Source organism: Gadus morhua, chromosome 19, assembly GCF_902167405.1.
Source record: "Gadus morhua chromosome 19, gadMor3.0, whole genome shotgun sequence".
Lineage (NCBI taxonomy): Eukaryota > Metazoa > Chordata > Actinopteri > Gadiformes > Gadidae > Gadus > Gadus morhua.
The window spans coordinates 389495-404562 of record NC_044066.1 but is presented as its reverse complement, the minus strand read 5'-3'; positions in this window follow the sequence as shown (position 1 = coordinate 404562).

The window sequence follows — 15068 nt, the reverse complement described above, 5'->3', positions numbered from 1 at the left end:
TCTCTCTCTCTCTCTCTCCGTCTCTCTGTCTTCATGTCTCTCTCCCTATGTTGGGGAGATACTGGAATAGAGATGAGGTTTCGGGAAACTAACTCCTCTCCATAAGACATCCAGTCCTGTAGATAGATACAGACAAAGAGACTGGCCGACACACACACACACACACACACACACACACACACACACACACACACACACACACACACACACACACAGATGGACATGCTGAAAGACTCACAGACAACAGGAAGCAGTCATCAGGACGACAGGAAGCAGTAATCAGGACAACAGGAAGCAGTAACCAGGATGACAGGAAGCAGTCATGAGGACAAAAGGAAGCAGTAATAAGGAAGCAGGAAGCAGTTATCAGGCGACAGGGAGAGAGAGATGAAATTAGGGAAGCAGAGAGGATTTGAGAAGCTTCAATGCGCAAACCATCTCTTTAGTGTTGACAAATCTGACTGCTGTATTCATCATGTGGAGCCAAGCATATGAATGTAAAATATAAAAAATATTTTTCTTGCTGCACATAGCGATATACAGTGGCAGCATGCAAACCTTTTGAAGAGGAAGGAAGTCTTAAAGAAACAGCCTGCACATATGTACACAAACACTAACAATAACAAAGCTGTCACACTGGCACCATTAATTAGAGCTGCCAGCTGCTGGCGGGATTCTCTGAGACACAGAGAACCCTCTCTCTCTCTCTCTCTCTCTCTCTGTCTCTCTCTCTCTCTGTCTCTCTCTCTCTCTCTCTTTCTCCCTCTCTCTGTCTGTCTCTCTCTCTCTCTATCCCTCTGTCATTCTCTCTCTGTCTCTCTCTCTCTCTCTCTCTCTCTCTCTCTCTCTCTCTCTCTCTCTCTCTCTCTCTCTCTCTCTCTCTCTCGTTCTCTCTTGCCTCATCTCTCGGCCTCCCTCTCACTCTCTCTCTGTTTCTGATTGCATCCCTTTGAAGTCATAGTTTAATCTCTGCCTGTGTGTGTGTGTGTGTGTGTGTGTGTGTGTGTGTGTGTGTGTGTGTGTGTGTCTGCGTGCGTGCGTGTGTGCGTGGGTAGAGATACTTTTGTGTTTGTCTGGGGGAGAGAGAGATAAAGAAACGGCAGGGTAGGGAAAGAAAGAGACAGAAAGAAGGATGAAATGGAGGACAGAGAGAGAGAGAGAGAGAGAGAGAGAGAGAGAGAGAGAGAGAGAGAAAGAGAGAGAGAGATCATCAGTTGCAGACCGACTGAATGAAAGATATTCTATTAGAATAAAATGTGCGCTGTAATTTTGCGTTTTTCCTCAGATGAACGCTCCACTGTATTTAATTAGTCTCTCACACCCGTGCCCCTGTGGTGTGAATGAAACACCGTAACACACTGAGTGACACCACACCCCGCTCTCGCTGTTGGAGATGGACATCGAACCTTTAACCTTCACTGTCCTTCTACGGTGGACCAGACTTTTCACTCTGTTTCAGATCAGTGATTTACAAGCAAGTAAACATCCCACATAAATGTCTAGTCCATTATGAGGTAAAATAATCAAACATGATCTAAATTCACTATTTCTCTCTACTGCAACAACGTGACATTTTTCTTTTTGTTTACTTTATTTATAATCACACAACATTGTTTAGGTATTTATGAATGAATTAAAAATGAAGTATTTGATTTGCATGCATCTCAACCATGCGTTATTTAATGACAGTGTAAAGCATTACTTTACACTGATTGAAACAGTTCCGAATAGATCTCTTTAAATAAAGCTTTATCCAGAACACATTCACAGACTCACAGAGACAAACACACACACACAAACACACACACAGACACACACACACACAGACACACACACACACACACACACACACACACACACGCACACGCAAACGCACACACACAAACACAAACAGACACAAACACACATCTCTATAGCCTGCATAAATTGCATTACACACATTTTTGTGGGCGCAACCAAGCAAAACTTACACTAACAGTTCAAAAAGGAAAAGCAGCCTTTGATTAAAAGAAAACATTGATCGATATAGCAGATGTATCTGCAAAGGCAATCTAGTGTCTTAACATAGTCCCCCTCTCTCGGCCCCTGACGCCCGCCACAACAGATGTATTTAACACGGCCATGTTTGATGCCAACCGGAGCATATGGTGTATGACGGGTAATTGCAAAGAAATAAATGTGTGACATTGAGACGTCCTCTATGTGCTGATGGCATCGTTGGGGTGGAAAAGTGTGATCGGGGATGATGATGTAATACCTGATTTGTTTTAAATACAAACAACAAGGGTTCGTTCAAGGTTCAACCAAACCCATCTTTCATTAGATGCTTTTTAATAACCGTTGGTGCACTGGGATTATAATGAAAAAGCAGGAGGTTAATGTACATGCTATAGTAATACACAGGAGGGATAGTGAAATAATGATGTTAAAGGTATGAAATAAAATATGCGAAGAGGTTAAAGAATTGATGGCATTACTATTATCATATTATTCATATTATTCATAATAAGTATGGGAAAATCATTATGGAAACATAAAGCAGAGGGGTCCAATCAGGAGAACGGACACCTCAAAGCCTATACTAATATTATGCTAACCCTTCCTTTTACAGTCCCCTTATTACTAGGTATTTACCCGGTAAATAAATGGTAAATCATAGCGTATTACTGGGTAATTACCACTGGTAATAAGAAGGTAAATACTGAGGAATTACCCAGTTAATATATGGTAAATCATAGTGTATTACTGGTTGATTACCACTGGTAATAAGAAGGTAAATACAGAGGAATTACAGCTGAAGTACTAAGTAAAACCTCCACTATTACCCATCAACTCAACTAAGTACCGTGTAGTTGTAACTGTTTTAGGTTGGTAATAACTGTATACTTCCTAGGAAATTAGGCAACCAATTCTTAGAAACACCTATTAATTCAAGTTACAATTGTTGTTATCCAAGGTTTATGTTGGTAACAGCCCAAGTTTAATTATGTACTATCTAGAAATTAGCACTTAGTAAATTAGCACAATTAGTACTTTCCAATAAATTCCTTTTTCTTACAGTTATTATTCATAGCTACATCCATTTAGAAAGGGTTTATTCGATTTAATTTAGAAACTATGGAATTACTTACCCGGAAACAACCACCACAGGAACAGTTTTCATCTAGTGTCATGGTGCATCTTCTTAAAAACTGGGTACGAAGCCGTTTGTTTCAATGGTGTTACCACGTTATTACCATATCATTTGTAATAGATAAATTCCATTGTCCATGCAGTAAACTGGAACTTGTACAATGTACGTTCTGTAACGTTACTAAGTAAAACATGACAATTTACCCAGTAAGTAAGCTGAAACTGTACTGTAAAAGGAAGCCTTGTTTGTTTCCATGGTATAACCAGGTTCTTACCATATAATTTGTAATAGATACATTCCATTGTCCATGCAGTAAACTGGAACTTGTACCATGTACGTTCTGTAACGTTACTAAGTAAAACATGACAATTTACCCAGTAAATCAGCTGAAACTGTACTGTAAAAGGAGGCCTTGTTTGTTTCCATGGGATTACCAGGTTTTTACCATATCATTTGTACTAGATTATTCCCTTTTCCATGCAATCAACACAAACTTGTACCATATATGTTCTGCAACGTCGTTCACCAGTAGTTAAGCACTTTAATTGTAGTTATAAAACCTCAAACCACTGTTGATGAAAGGCATATTAAAATTAAACAAAATCAAAGTCTTATCTTTCAAACAATGCATATCTCACAATCAGGCACTGAACACTGAAAAAGTCGGACAAAAAAAAGAGCCATCCACATCAATTTAATTTAAATGCTACAGATGGTATTTTGATAAAACACACAACAGTTCTATGGCAATTGACCAAAATGCAGACTGCTTCAACCTCTACAATTTGAATAAGTGACGAATGCCATGCAGCAATCTGCCTATGGGAGCATCTTTGTGGTTATTCGCAAATCAATGAGTCCACTCGATGAATGAGAGATGGCTCTTTATTGTCCTCTCTGTGCGGTTTTCCCGGTTTTTTTTTCCCGGTTTTCTCCACACTTGGGATTTGTAGGTTGACCAAGCCCTGACCAGGTTCCTCCAAATCACCCCTTCCATAATGTAATTAAGTATCAGAAGACAAGAAAATATACACTAGGTCTGTCAATTATTGAACATTTCTAGAACATGTAAAACTCAAAGATTATTTTGTTTGCCAGTTAAGAAAGGATGCTGGTCCTCTGGCCATTGTGTTTGGTCATATTAAAAAGAAAAAAAGGCATAGCCATAAATACAGTTAATAGGACCGGAGGGGACGATGGTATTAGCAGAAGTATGGTAGTAGTTTGACTATTAGTGTCACATTCAATATAATGAAGTGACTAATTAATCGGCCCCAGTGTAAACATGTCAGGCGTTCATCATTAACAATGAAACACTGTGTGGGTGTAGGTTTCTTTAAGTCTTGGTTAGTTGACACTGTGGTTGAACAGAGCACTGGCCTCTTTACCCATCATATCAAATGAGATAACAGCCAACCCTGGTTCCTGTCTCCTCTTTCTATCTCCTGCATATCTTTATCTGCTCCTCACACACAGATCACCCTACTACCCTCAACAGCAGAAAAAAAAAAGAATTGTCGATACGTTTGTATTTAATTTATACTATTCATCTTGTGTACATTGATATATTTTAGTTTATTTATTGTTCCTTTGTTTGTACTTCAGCTGCTAGCGCGACCATGTTTTGCTGAGGATAATCTGATATTATTTAGTCTTAGAAGAAGTATGAATAAAGAGGTTTAATTTGCATAATTTGAACCTAATATAAGTGACGGATAAATGAAGGATCATATACCTCTTCATTACTATTAAGATACATCTTTTGATCTTACTTCTTTCCTTGTTGTCCATTCGAGTAATGGATGTTGTTTCAATTCTATCGGCCTTATGCACCTGGCAGCCATCTTTGTTCTAAACCATGAATGGGTTTTAGAACCATTACGGTACCAAAATCGCAGCCAGATGAATAAGGCCCATAGGGGGCAATCCTCTGTCACGAGGCATTGATGGAGATGGCGCACAACACTAGTCACGTTTCCATCTAAAAGGTGATGCGAATCTTTGGAAAGTTTGCAAAAAGAACGATTCGAATTAGGTGCGTTTCCATCAAGTGGTTGGAGCGGAAAAACTATACACATTCCAGGGCTTGTCGTATCCTTTTGATAACATCCTCTCTTAAGTCCTGATATAGAGTGGAATTGCGTTGTTTTCCATCTAAAATAGCTGTAATGTTTTTTTCTTCGATGAGAGCAAGGAAAAGTTTTACCTCTTCAGCGGTCCACATGTATCTATTATTCACATTGGCCACCTGTTTCATGAACGTATTTAAAGGATACATTGTACATATTTGTAATTCGAAATTCGTCACAGCCTTTATACCACAGATACTCCAGGGTCTATAGCATATAACTGAGCTTTCTGATTACAGTTTAATGCATTTTCCACAATGTACCAGCTCTCGTTTTGAAGGCTGAACAGACAATTTGACTGGAATTACTTAGTAGGTGTCCATGTATCAGGGATTAATGGAAACGGTATAATTGAAGGATATGCAAACATAGACATCCTATAGCATATATATATATATATATATGCTATAGGATGTCTACGTATGCAAACGCTTAAAAATATATATATATTGACGCTACAAGTCCATGTCGGCAGGGTTGCTATGGCCGGTCGTTGTGCGGAAATTGGAAGGACGTTGTCTGTTCAATGTTCGCAACGTCACAGCTGTTACGAAAAGTGTTTTTCCATCTCCCATTTTGCGCATTTACTGTCTTTCGCATTTCTCAAAAACCACCTCAAGCGAGCGGATGAACTTTTGTGCGAATTAGAGGATTTTTATGCGAATTATGGTGTTTCCATCACCGTTTACTGATTCGATACTTCAAAATTTGCATAAAATCAGGGGGATGGAAACGCATCTACTGATAAAGTTAACTCCATCCTCTACAACAGCAACAAAGGCTGTACGGCTGCAGGGGTTCCAGAAGCTTGTTCCATTGAAACCAGGCTGTTTTCCATTCCACTGTTGGTGGCATTGTCTCGGTCTCCTCTGCTACTCACACAGGACTTGATGATTCATGTCCTGCTCTTCACCCCGCCCAGGCTTCCTCTCTTCAGCCCAGGGATTAGCAGCTCGGCTCCCCGCCTCCAGCTGCTCCGATCAGCTCCGCTGATCACTGCGTTGTGGCTCACGCGCCAACGCCAACCAGCAAGCCTTGAAGAAGCCTGCAAGTAAATCTTTGGGTTACTTAACGTAATCCCTGGTTCTTTGATAACAGAGTGAGGTGTTTCACTATGGGAATCGCCTAGGCGTGACCTACTACTGGAAGCTCCAATTGCACCACGTCTGTCCTTGGCAGACAGGTCGGACTGTGCCACAGGGTCCCGCCCCCTGCACTTATACAGTCGACCCGCCCTCCTCAAATCATTCTATACCGGTTTCTTTCCGTGTAAATGCAAGGAGGGACGTGTTGGTGAAACACCTCACTCTGTTATCAAAGAACCAGGGATTACGTTAAGTAACCCAAAGTTATTTTTCTAACTTCGTTCAGTGTTTCACTATGGGAGATATAGACCACTCCCGTATTGCATATGTCTCCCGAAGCTATGCAAATTCAGTCGGCAGCAAACATCACTTTGAGTCTGGTGAGATCGTCTCCAGCACGGCTTGAGAAACAGAAGGCCCTGAGACATCCAGCCTATAAAACCAAAGGTGTGAGGCGTAGCCCAGCTCGGCGCAGCACAAATATCATGCACCGACACTCCCCTGAATAAGGCCCATGAAGTAGCCACACCCCTTGTGGAGTGGGCCCTCAAGCCATGGGGGGGCTGCAAGCCCCTACTTTCATAAGCAAGAGATATAGCCTCCACAATCCAGTGGGATAGCCTCTGGCGGGACAAAGGCTTGCCTCTATGGGGAGTGGCCCAGGACACGAACAGCTGATCCCCTTTCCGAAAAGCAGCTGACCGACTCACATATACATTAAGGGCCCGTACCGGGCATAATGTATTGAGCTCCTCCGCAGAGGAGAAAGGAGGCGGGTGAAAAGCCGACAGTTCCACCGTGAGACACCTATAGGTCGACTCAACCACCTTAGGCACAAAAGCCGGATTGGGCCGTAGACAGACCTTGGAGATCCCCGGAGCAAACTGCAAGCAGGAAGGACGGATAGACAATGCCTGTAAATCACTCACACGCTTAGCTGTGGTTAAAGCTAAGAGCAACACCACCTTCAGCGACACAAACTTCATCCCCACCGTCTCCAACGGCTCAAAAGGGTGATGAGACAGGGCATCCATCACCACCGATAAATCCCACAAAGGCCCCAGGGGCCTGGAAACTGGGAGCTTGCGACGCGCCCCCTTCATGAAGCGACAAACCAAGGGATGCTGCCCTGCAGGCTTATCCCCAAAAATACCATGACAAGCTGAGATGGCCGCCAAGTACACTTTAATCGTGGAAAAGGCCTTACCCTTTTCCAATAATCCCTGTAGGAAACACAGTAGGTCCACCACGGAACACTGATATGGAATGGCGTGCCTCGAGTTGCACCAGTCCTCAAAAACCCGCCACTTGCCACTGTAGAGCCGGCGAGTGGAAAGGGCCCTTGCATTCTGAATGGTGTCAACGACCTGTGCAGGCAGGCCTGCCGCATTCAAGTTCCACCTCTCACGGGCCAAGCCCAGAGCGCTACGCGGTCCGGGTGCGGATGGTAAATCTCCCCGCCCGCTTGGGAGAGGAGATCCCTGCGCAGGGGAAGGGGCTATGGGTCGCCCGCCAGGAGTTGCACTATTTCCGCCACCCAATGTTTGGATGGCCACCGCGGCGCTATCAGGATTAGCGACAGACTCTGTTCTCTCACCCTGGCTAGGGTGGGGGAGATCAGGCTGAGAGGGGGGAAGGCATATAGAAGCACGTTTGGCCACGGATGGGCCTGCGCATCTACCCCTAGGGGAGCCCTTACGTCTGACAGGGAGAAAAACAACGGGCACTGAGTGTTTTCCAGCGAGGCGAAGAGATCTACGGCTGCCAAGACGTATCTCCGCCATATTTGTCCCACAACCTGTGGATGAAGAGTCCATTCCCCGTACAGGGGGTTTCCTCTGGACATAAGATCTGCTCCTCTGTTCAGGACACCCGGTACATGTGTCGCCCGAAGGGACAGGAGTCTGGTGCTGCCCCACAAGTTAATTTCTCGAGCTAACTCGTGTAGTTTCAGTGAGCGAGTGCCGCCCTGCCGGTTGACGTATGCCACTACAGTGGAATTGTCTGTCTTTACCAAGACATGGCGGCCGTGGATAAATTGAAGGAAGTGTTTTAGAGCAAGGAACACTGCCCAAAGTTCTAGGAGGTTTATGTGAGCCTGAGCTAGATCGCGACTCCAGGTGCCGTTCACTGCTCTGCCCATCATTGTCGCACCCCACCCTGACAAGGACGCGTCCGTTGTCATGGTTACCCTGGACGACACCGCCCCCAGCGGGACGCCCGCTGTCGGAGAGTGGTAACACACGCTGGTGTTACTTTCACCTTGCGATTCAGGTGGCGACGGGAGCACAGACGTAGTGCTGCGACCCAGCGCTGAAAATCTCTCATCATCAGAAGACCCAAATGTACTACTGATATCACCGAAGCCATAAGGCCAAGCAGGCGTAGGCATAACCTGAACGATACGGTCTCTCCCCGCCTGAAGAGGGAGAGACACTGCGTGAGAGACGTTAGTCTCCTCTCTGATAGTGTGACGCGATAAGAGAGAGAGTCTATGTGGAGACCCAAATATTCCGCACATTGTGCGGGGTCCACACGGCTCTTTTCCCAATTTATGCTGAATCCCAGAGTCCTCAGATGATTTACCACCGTAGTAGAATCTCTGAGTGCCTGTTCGCGTGAACTGGAACATATCAGATAATCGTCCAGATAAGAGAATATTCTGATGCCGCTGTTTCTTAAGGGTGACAGTGCTGCCTCCACACACCTGCTGAACACTCACGCCCGAACGGGACCACTCGGTATTCGTAAGCCCTGTTCTGAAAAGCGAACCGGAGAAATTTCCGGTGTGCGGGATAGATGGCAATGTGAAAATATGCGTCTGACAGATCGATCGTTACAAACCAATCCCCTGGACGGATTGAACGACAGAGCACTTTGTGTGTTAACATCCTGAACGTGTATTTGCGCAGGTGTCTGTTTAACACACAGAGATCTAATATGGGGCGAAGGGACGAGCTCCCTCTCTTCGGAATGAGAAAATAACGGGAGTAAAAACCCTGTTGGGCTTGCTCGTTCGGGACAGCCCTGATCGCTTGTTTTCGCAGCAGGGACGATATTTCGTCCTCTAGGATTCGTGCCGAATCCCCACTGGCCATAGAAACCAACACGTTGTTGAATCTGGGTGGTTTCATAGCAAACTGCAGTCTGTAACCCTGGGAAACCGTAGACAGGATCCACGGGTGAACTGCGCATGCGCGCCACTGTTCCACTCGCGCAGCGAGCGGGCTCATGTGATCGCGCCCCAACGACGTCACCCTCGGGACGCAAGGGGAGAGGTCTGCCCTCACAGGAGAAGCGTGAGCTCCCCCCATGAGAATGTAGGGACCAAGACATTGTTTTATTTTGTTTTGGTTTGTGCATTTCACCCTTGGCTCTGGGCCTGGTTGCGAAAATGCAGGGTTTATTGTGTGACACTGGGAAAATGCTTGGTGGCACTGTGTCAATCGTTGCCCCTGTCTCAGTTCGCCCTGAACGTGAGGCGAGAGAGACTGAGAAAGGGCCCCTGGAGAACTTGGACATATCCAGGTCCCTGAACCATGGAACTCGGGGCTTTGCACTACCCCCCCAAGCTTTCTTTTCTTCATGGGAAGGGGAGAGAGAGAAGCTGGGATTGCTAGGTCGCACGCTTCCTCTTCCCCTCCCCGGGGTGGGGTGAGCGGTTCCTGGCTGCCGCAGCAGCGAAGGAGTGTTTGCCCCATGGCCTTGGGTTCTCTGACCTAGGCTGTTGGTCGGCCTGTGGGCCAGCTGCGTGGGCTGGTCTGTAGGCTTTCTGAGGCCTGTTTCCCCCTTGTTTTCCCCTTGCTGCCGCCGCGGCGGCCGCAAAGCCTGACCTCGCTGGCTGGGGTGGGCGGGGAGCCTGTTTTCGGGGAAGGCAGAGATCGAAGGCCTCTCCTTCCTGTTTCCTGAGAGTGCTGGTCACTCTCATCTTTTCCAGCGCTGGACCAAACAGACCCTTGGTTGGGTCATATGCAGCATCGATGACCTCGGCTTTCTGCGCGTCACTCGGAGAGACTGAGCCATAACGCTCTCTCACCCGAGACTGCGAGTCCCATGACTCGACCACAGCCCTGAACTGTGCCCCGTGAGGAGCGTAGGACCAGGTCATTGACGATGCAAATTTCATCCCAGAGGGCAGGGTTGGGTGACCCAGAGTCTAGCTGGCGACCCATTTCCTCTAGGATTTCAGCCTGATATGCAGACAGTAGTGTCATGGCATTCAGCGAGCATACCGACTGTGCTGCATATTTATACATCCTCTGGTAAGTGGAAGCGGTGAGGCGGTCCATCTTACCAGGCAGGGAGATGCCTGAAGAGGCGGAGAGAGAGCGACGGTTTGGGTGGAGGTGGTAAGCCACTGAAGGCTCCACATCTGGGGGTTCGGCCAGCCCCAGCTCACCCATCCCGTGGATCTCCAGCTTTGAGCAGCCCTTGGTTGGAAGCTTGCTCTTAAATGGGCTGGACCAGTAGCGGCTCATTTCCCTTCATGCAGATGGGAACTGCTGGTAAGAGCTGCTTAGAAGGCGGCTGGGCTGGTGGGAGCCTCTTGCCGTCGTACAGGTCTCTCTCTGCCCGTTCAGCATCAGGGGCTGCAGGCCATTGAATGCCTAGTTTTGCAGTGGCCCAGAATTTTCTCCGGCATCGATGTGCAGTGAGCGCATGAATGCGGGTCCGCTAGCGAAGCTTGAGCGTGTTTAATGCCCATGCACGCTATGCACATGGGGTGGGGGTCCCGGCCTGATATGGAGGCCCCACATGACGCGGGGCACAGGCGGGATACAGCCTCCCTAGCCTTCGGCTCCGACCCTTTGGCGAGGGTGGCGGGCGAAGGCATACCACAGAGTTCACTCGCCGTGATGTGTTCGTTATACTCCGGGTGTTTTGGCTCAGCCAACAAGCTAATGTGTACTGTGCCGTGGTAAGCTCGCCTTGACGCGTTAGCCGATAAGCTACACCGTAAACCAGTGACACCTGTAAACCAATACAGGGTAACCGGAGAAGCAGCTCGCCTTTATGCGGACACTGCCCAGCGGGTGTAGTAACAGATAGCTTCTTACGAAGTTATTACTCAGCTGAACCAGGTTAAAAGCCTACGACTGCGTTCGGCGACGGAATCCTTGACGGCCCGTCTGTGAACTGTTAAGCAGTTTAAAGCTAACCTAGATGAGCTGAGGGAGCTTGAGTAGCTTTCTCACGGGAAGAAAGCGAGAATGATTTGAGGAGGGCGGGTCGACTGTATAAGTGCAGGGGGCGGGACCCTGTGGCACAGTCCGACCTGTCTGTCAAGGACAGACGTGGTGCAATTGGAGCTTCCAGTAGTAGGTCTCGCCTAGGCGATTCCCATAGTGAAACACTGAACGAAGTTAGAAAAATAACCTGACATTAGCTCGTCAGAACCCATCAGGCACCTTGGGTATTGGATGTTGTCTGCGTTCTATTCCCCCGCTAGGGAAAAAAAGGAAAGAGCGAAGAAGGTAAAGTGTTGGAAAAAGGAGTGATTTGGACTGGAGGTCCCTGGAGGAGGTTGGAGGAGAGGAGTAACCAAAGAGGATGAGAGGAGGATGGATGATACATCTGAGAGGAGGATAGATGAGAGGAAAAACATCCTGGAGAGGAGGATGAAGGAAAGAAGGATGGAGAGGAGGATAGAGGAGAAGAGAATGTCCCTCGGGAGGGGAGGATGGAGAAGAGGAGAAAATAAATAAGGGGAGGATAGAGGAGAAGAGAGACAGACGAGATAAGTGCATGGTGAAGGAAAGGAGAGAATGAAGGAGAGAAGAGAATGACAGAGGAGAGGAGATGAGGGGAGAAAAGACGGGTGAGAAGGATGACAAGGATTGGGGAAAGGAAAGGAGGATAGAGGAGAAAAGAGGGAAATGGAAGAGAAGAGGAAGGAGAGGAAAGGATGAAAGTAGAAGAGGAAGGATAGTAGAAGAGAGGAGGATGAAGGTAAGGGGAGGAGAAATTAAAATCAGTCCTTCACGCCAACGGGGGTGTTTCTCCCTCCAGCCCCACCTCCTCCTCCCTCCTGCCTCCTCATGGTTAACGTAATCAATATGCTGTGATTAGGCTCCTATGCATCCCTTATTGGGTGTCAAGCAACGAAGTTGCGAGACAATCTATTGTTTTTGTATGAATTCCTATTATTATATTTATTTACCTGCCATGGGAGTCTATGGCAGCCCATAGAACGCCATGGTGAAAAGTTGTTAAATTTGGCACTCAGGACCGTCCCATTAGCCCATGAGGCAAATTTGAGGTCGCTAGCCCAACAGCTCTAGCGCCACCAACAGGTCAAAGTTCGACATGCATTCATGTTTATAACTTTCGACCCATTCATCCAATATTCACAAACAAGATATCATTGGATTCCTTGGGCCAAGCCGAGTTCAACACTACTCCTATCACACATTTTGTCCAATCATCTCGAAACTTGGCGCACATGATCTTCAGGCCATTTGGTGACCTTTGACCTCTAGGGGGCGCTGTTATTAATGTCGATGTGTTTTGACTCCTCTCACTTCACATGAGTATATGTCATGCACATTTTCAATGTCTGGTGATACTTTCAGACCTCCCCCTATAGCTACTAAATGATATCTCACGGAAACATCCGCGACAGCCAATCAAATTCGACTGTGAAGCCGCCAAACAGGAAATACGCCAATATCTCAGCAGCCCTTTGACATATCATAACCATACTTGGTACATAGACCCATGACATCATTATGGGGTCACTCAATGAATTTGGTGATCATTGACCTCTAGCTGGCACGATAATTAACAGACGTGTTTTAACTCCTCTCTCTTCACGTGAGTATATTTCACACTTATTTTTAATCTCTGGTGATACTGTAACACCGCCCCATATAGCTAATAAAATATTTCCCATGGCAACCTCAGAAATTGGCCGCCATGTTCAAAGTTGTCACAATAAATATGACATATCCACAGGTCACATATTATGTCCAATCATCATGAAACTTGCCATATATGATCTTCAGACCAATTTGAACAACTGTGCCAAACAACTTTTTCTAATTCAAAACCGTTTGGCCGTGACAGCCAATCAAACTTGACGGCAAAGCCGCCAAATAGCAAGTAAGCCTGTTCTCAGCATCTCTTTAACATATCATAGCCAAACTTGATACCAGAGGTGGAAAGTAACGAATTACATTACTCGCGTTACTGTAATTGAGTAGCTTTTTTGTGTACTTGTACTTTTTTAACTACTTTTTAAAATGTGTAATTTTACTTTTACTTAAGTACATTTTCTTTGGAGTAATGTACTTCGGTACATTTTACAGCACAAGCGTTACTGAGTAAAAAAAAATCTCACTGAAACAAAAAAAAAAAAAAAGTGTTCTGGTAATGAATTATGGGATGTAAAAAACTGAACGTTGTGCCCCTGCGCGCTGCCGGCGCGCAGGGGCGCGCCGTCCCTCACTCAAACGATGATGGCTGACATGGAGGCAGACGATGGAGATTCACCTGCTACTTCAGAGGAGACCAACACGAGCCGTTCATCCTCTAACCTAGTGCACCCCTGGCCCTATCTTCAAAACATGTTCAGCTTCGTGGAGAAACGTGGAGAAAGCTATATCATGCAATGTAAACTATGTGTGCCGAAGAAGTCCAACATATCAGCTTACAAGAATTCGACGTCGAATCTCCGAAAGCACGTTGAGGTAAGTCATGTTTCTCGTGCCTTTCCAGGTTTAAACTGACAACATGCTAGCCATATCCCGAAAACTGTGTATGGTACTGCTAATACTGTAATACAATATTGAAGTAGCAACCTGTTGGCACTGTGACGGCAGTTAGCTAGAACTATGCCCACGTGCTTATTCAGTTGGCTAATAATAGTATAAGCACGTTAGCTTGCTAACCTGCCGTTATCCGTCCTACCAAATGCATCCATCAGGCCAGAAAGCATATTAAACAAAACAAATAAGCCCAATGTTACAATTGACAGCCGCAGATATGTAAACGGTCAACTGCCATTGCCAATGCCAACTACGATTTCGGTGGTGAAACCAACCGTCTTTCTCGCAGTGACATTGGGCTTACCATTTTCATGTGTTCATGAACTGTTGGTGCAATCAGGCAAGCTACGAGATTTCGGCGCTACATTTGACTTTCATATTTCTTGTATAATGCTTTGTAAAGTCAGGGCGGTGTAGAAGTAAGGGATAATGCCCGACGAGGTGTCCATTATCAGGAATTAATGGACGACGTGGAGGCGTAAGTCCATTAATTCCTGATAATGGACACCTCGAAGGGCATTATCCCGCTTATACCACGGTCACTTACCAACGGTGACCAAATTAAGACCATTAATTTATATTTTCATGCGTTTTACAATCTGAATATAAAGTTTTCCAGAAAACATACATTTGTTTCCCTGGTTACGCCTGAGGGTCCGACTAATACCCGGAACCACCATTACACGCCCGTTGGGTTCTCATGCAACGGAAACGTTGTTCACTCCTCCAGTAATTAGGACGGACCATAGCTACGACTTTAGAACGGGGGGTAGCGGGAGGAATTATAGTCCGCTCAGCTTTGACCGTGGTATAAAGCATGGTAATCTGTGTATTGGGTCATATTTCAAGGCTGTATTGGAGGAGGGGACATTTCCCTATTACATTTGGCAACAGATTTGAGCTGAAGCATACTATGACAGAGGTGATCCCGCGCTAGTTTGCTACTCCACTCTGC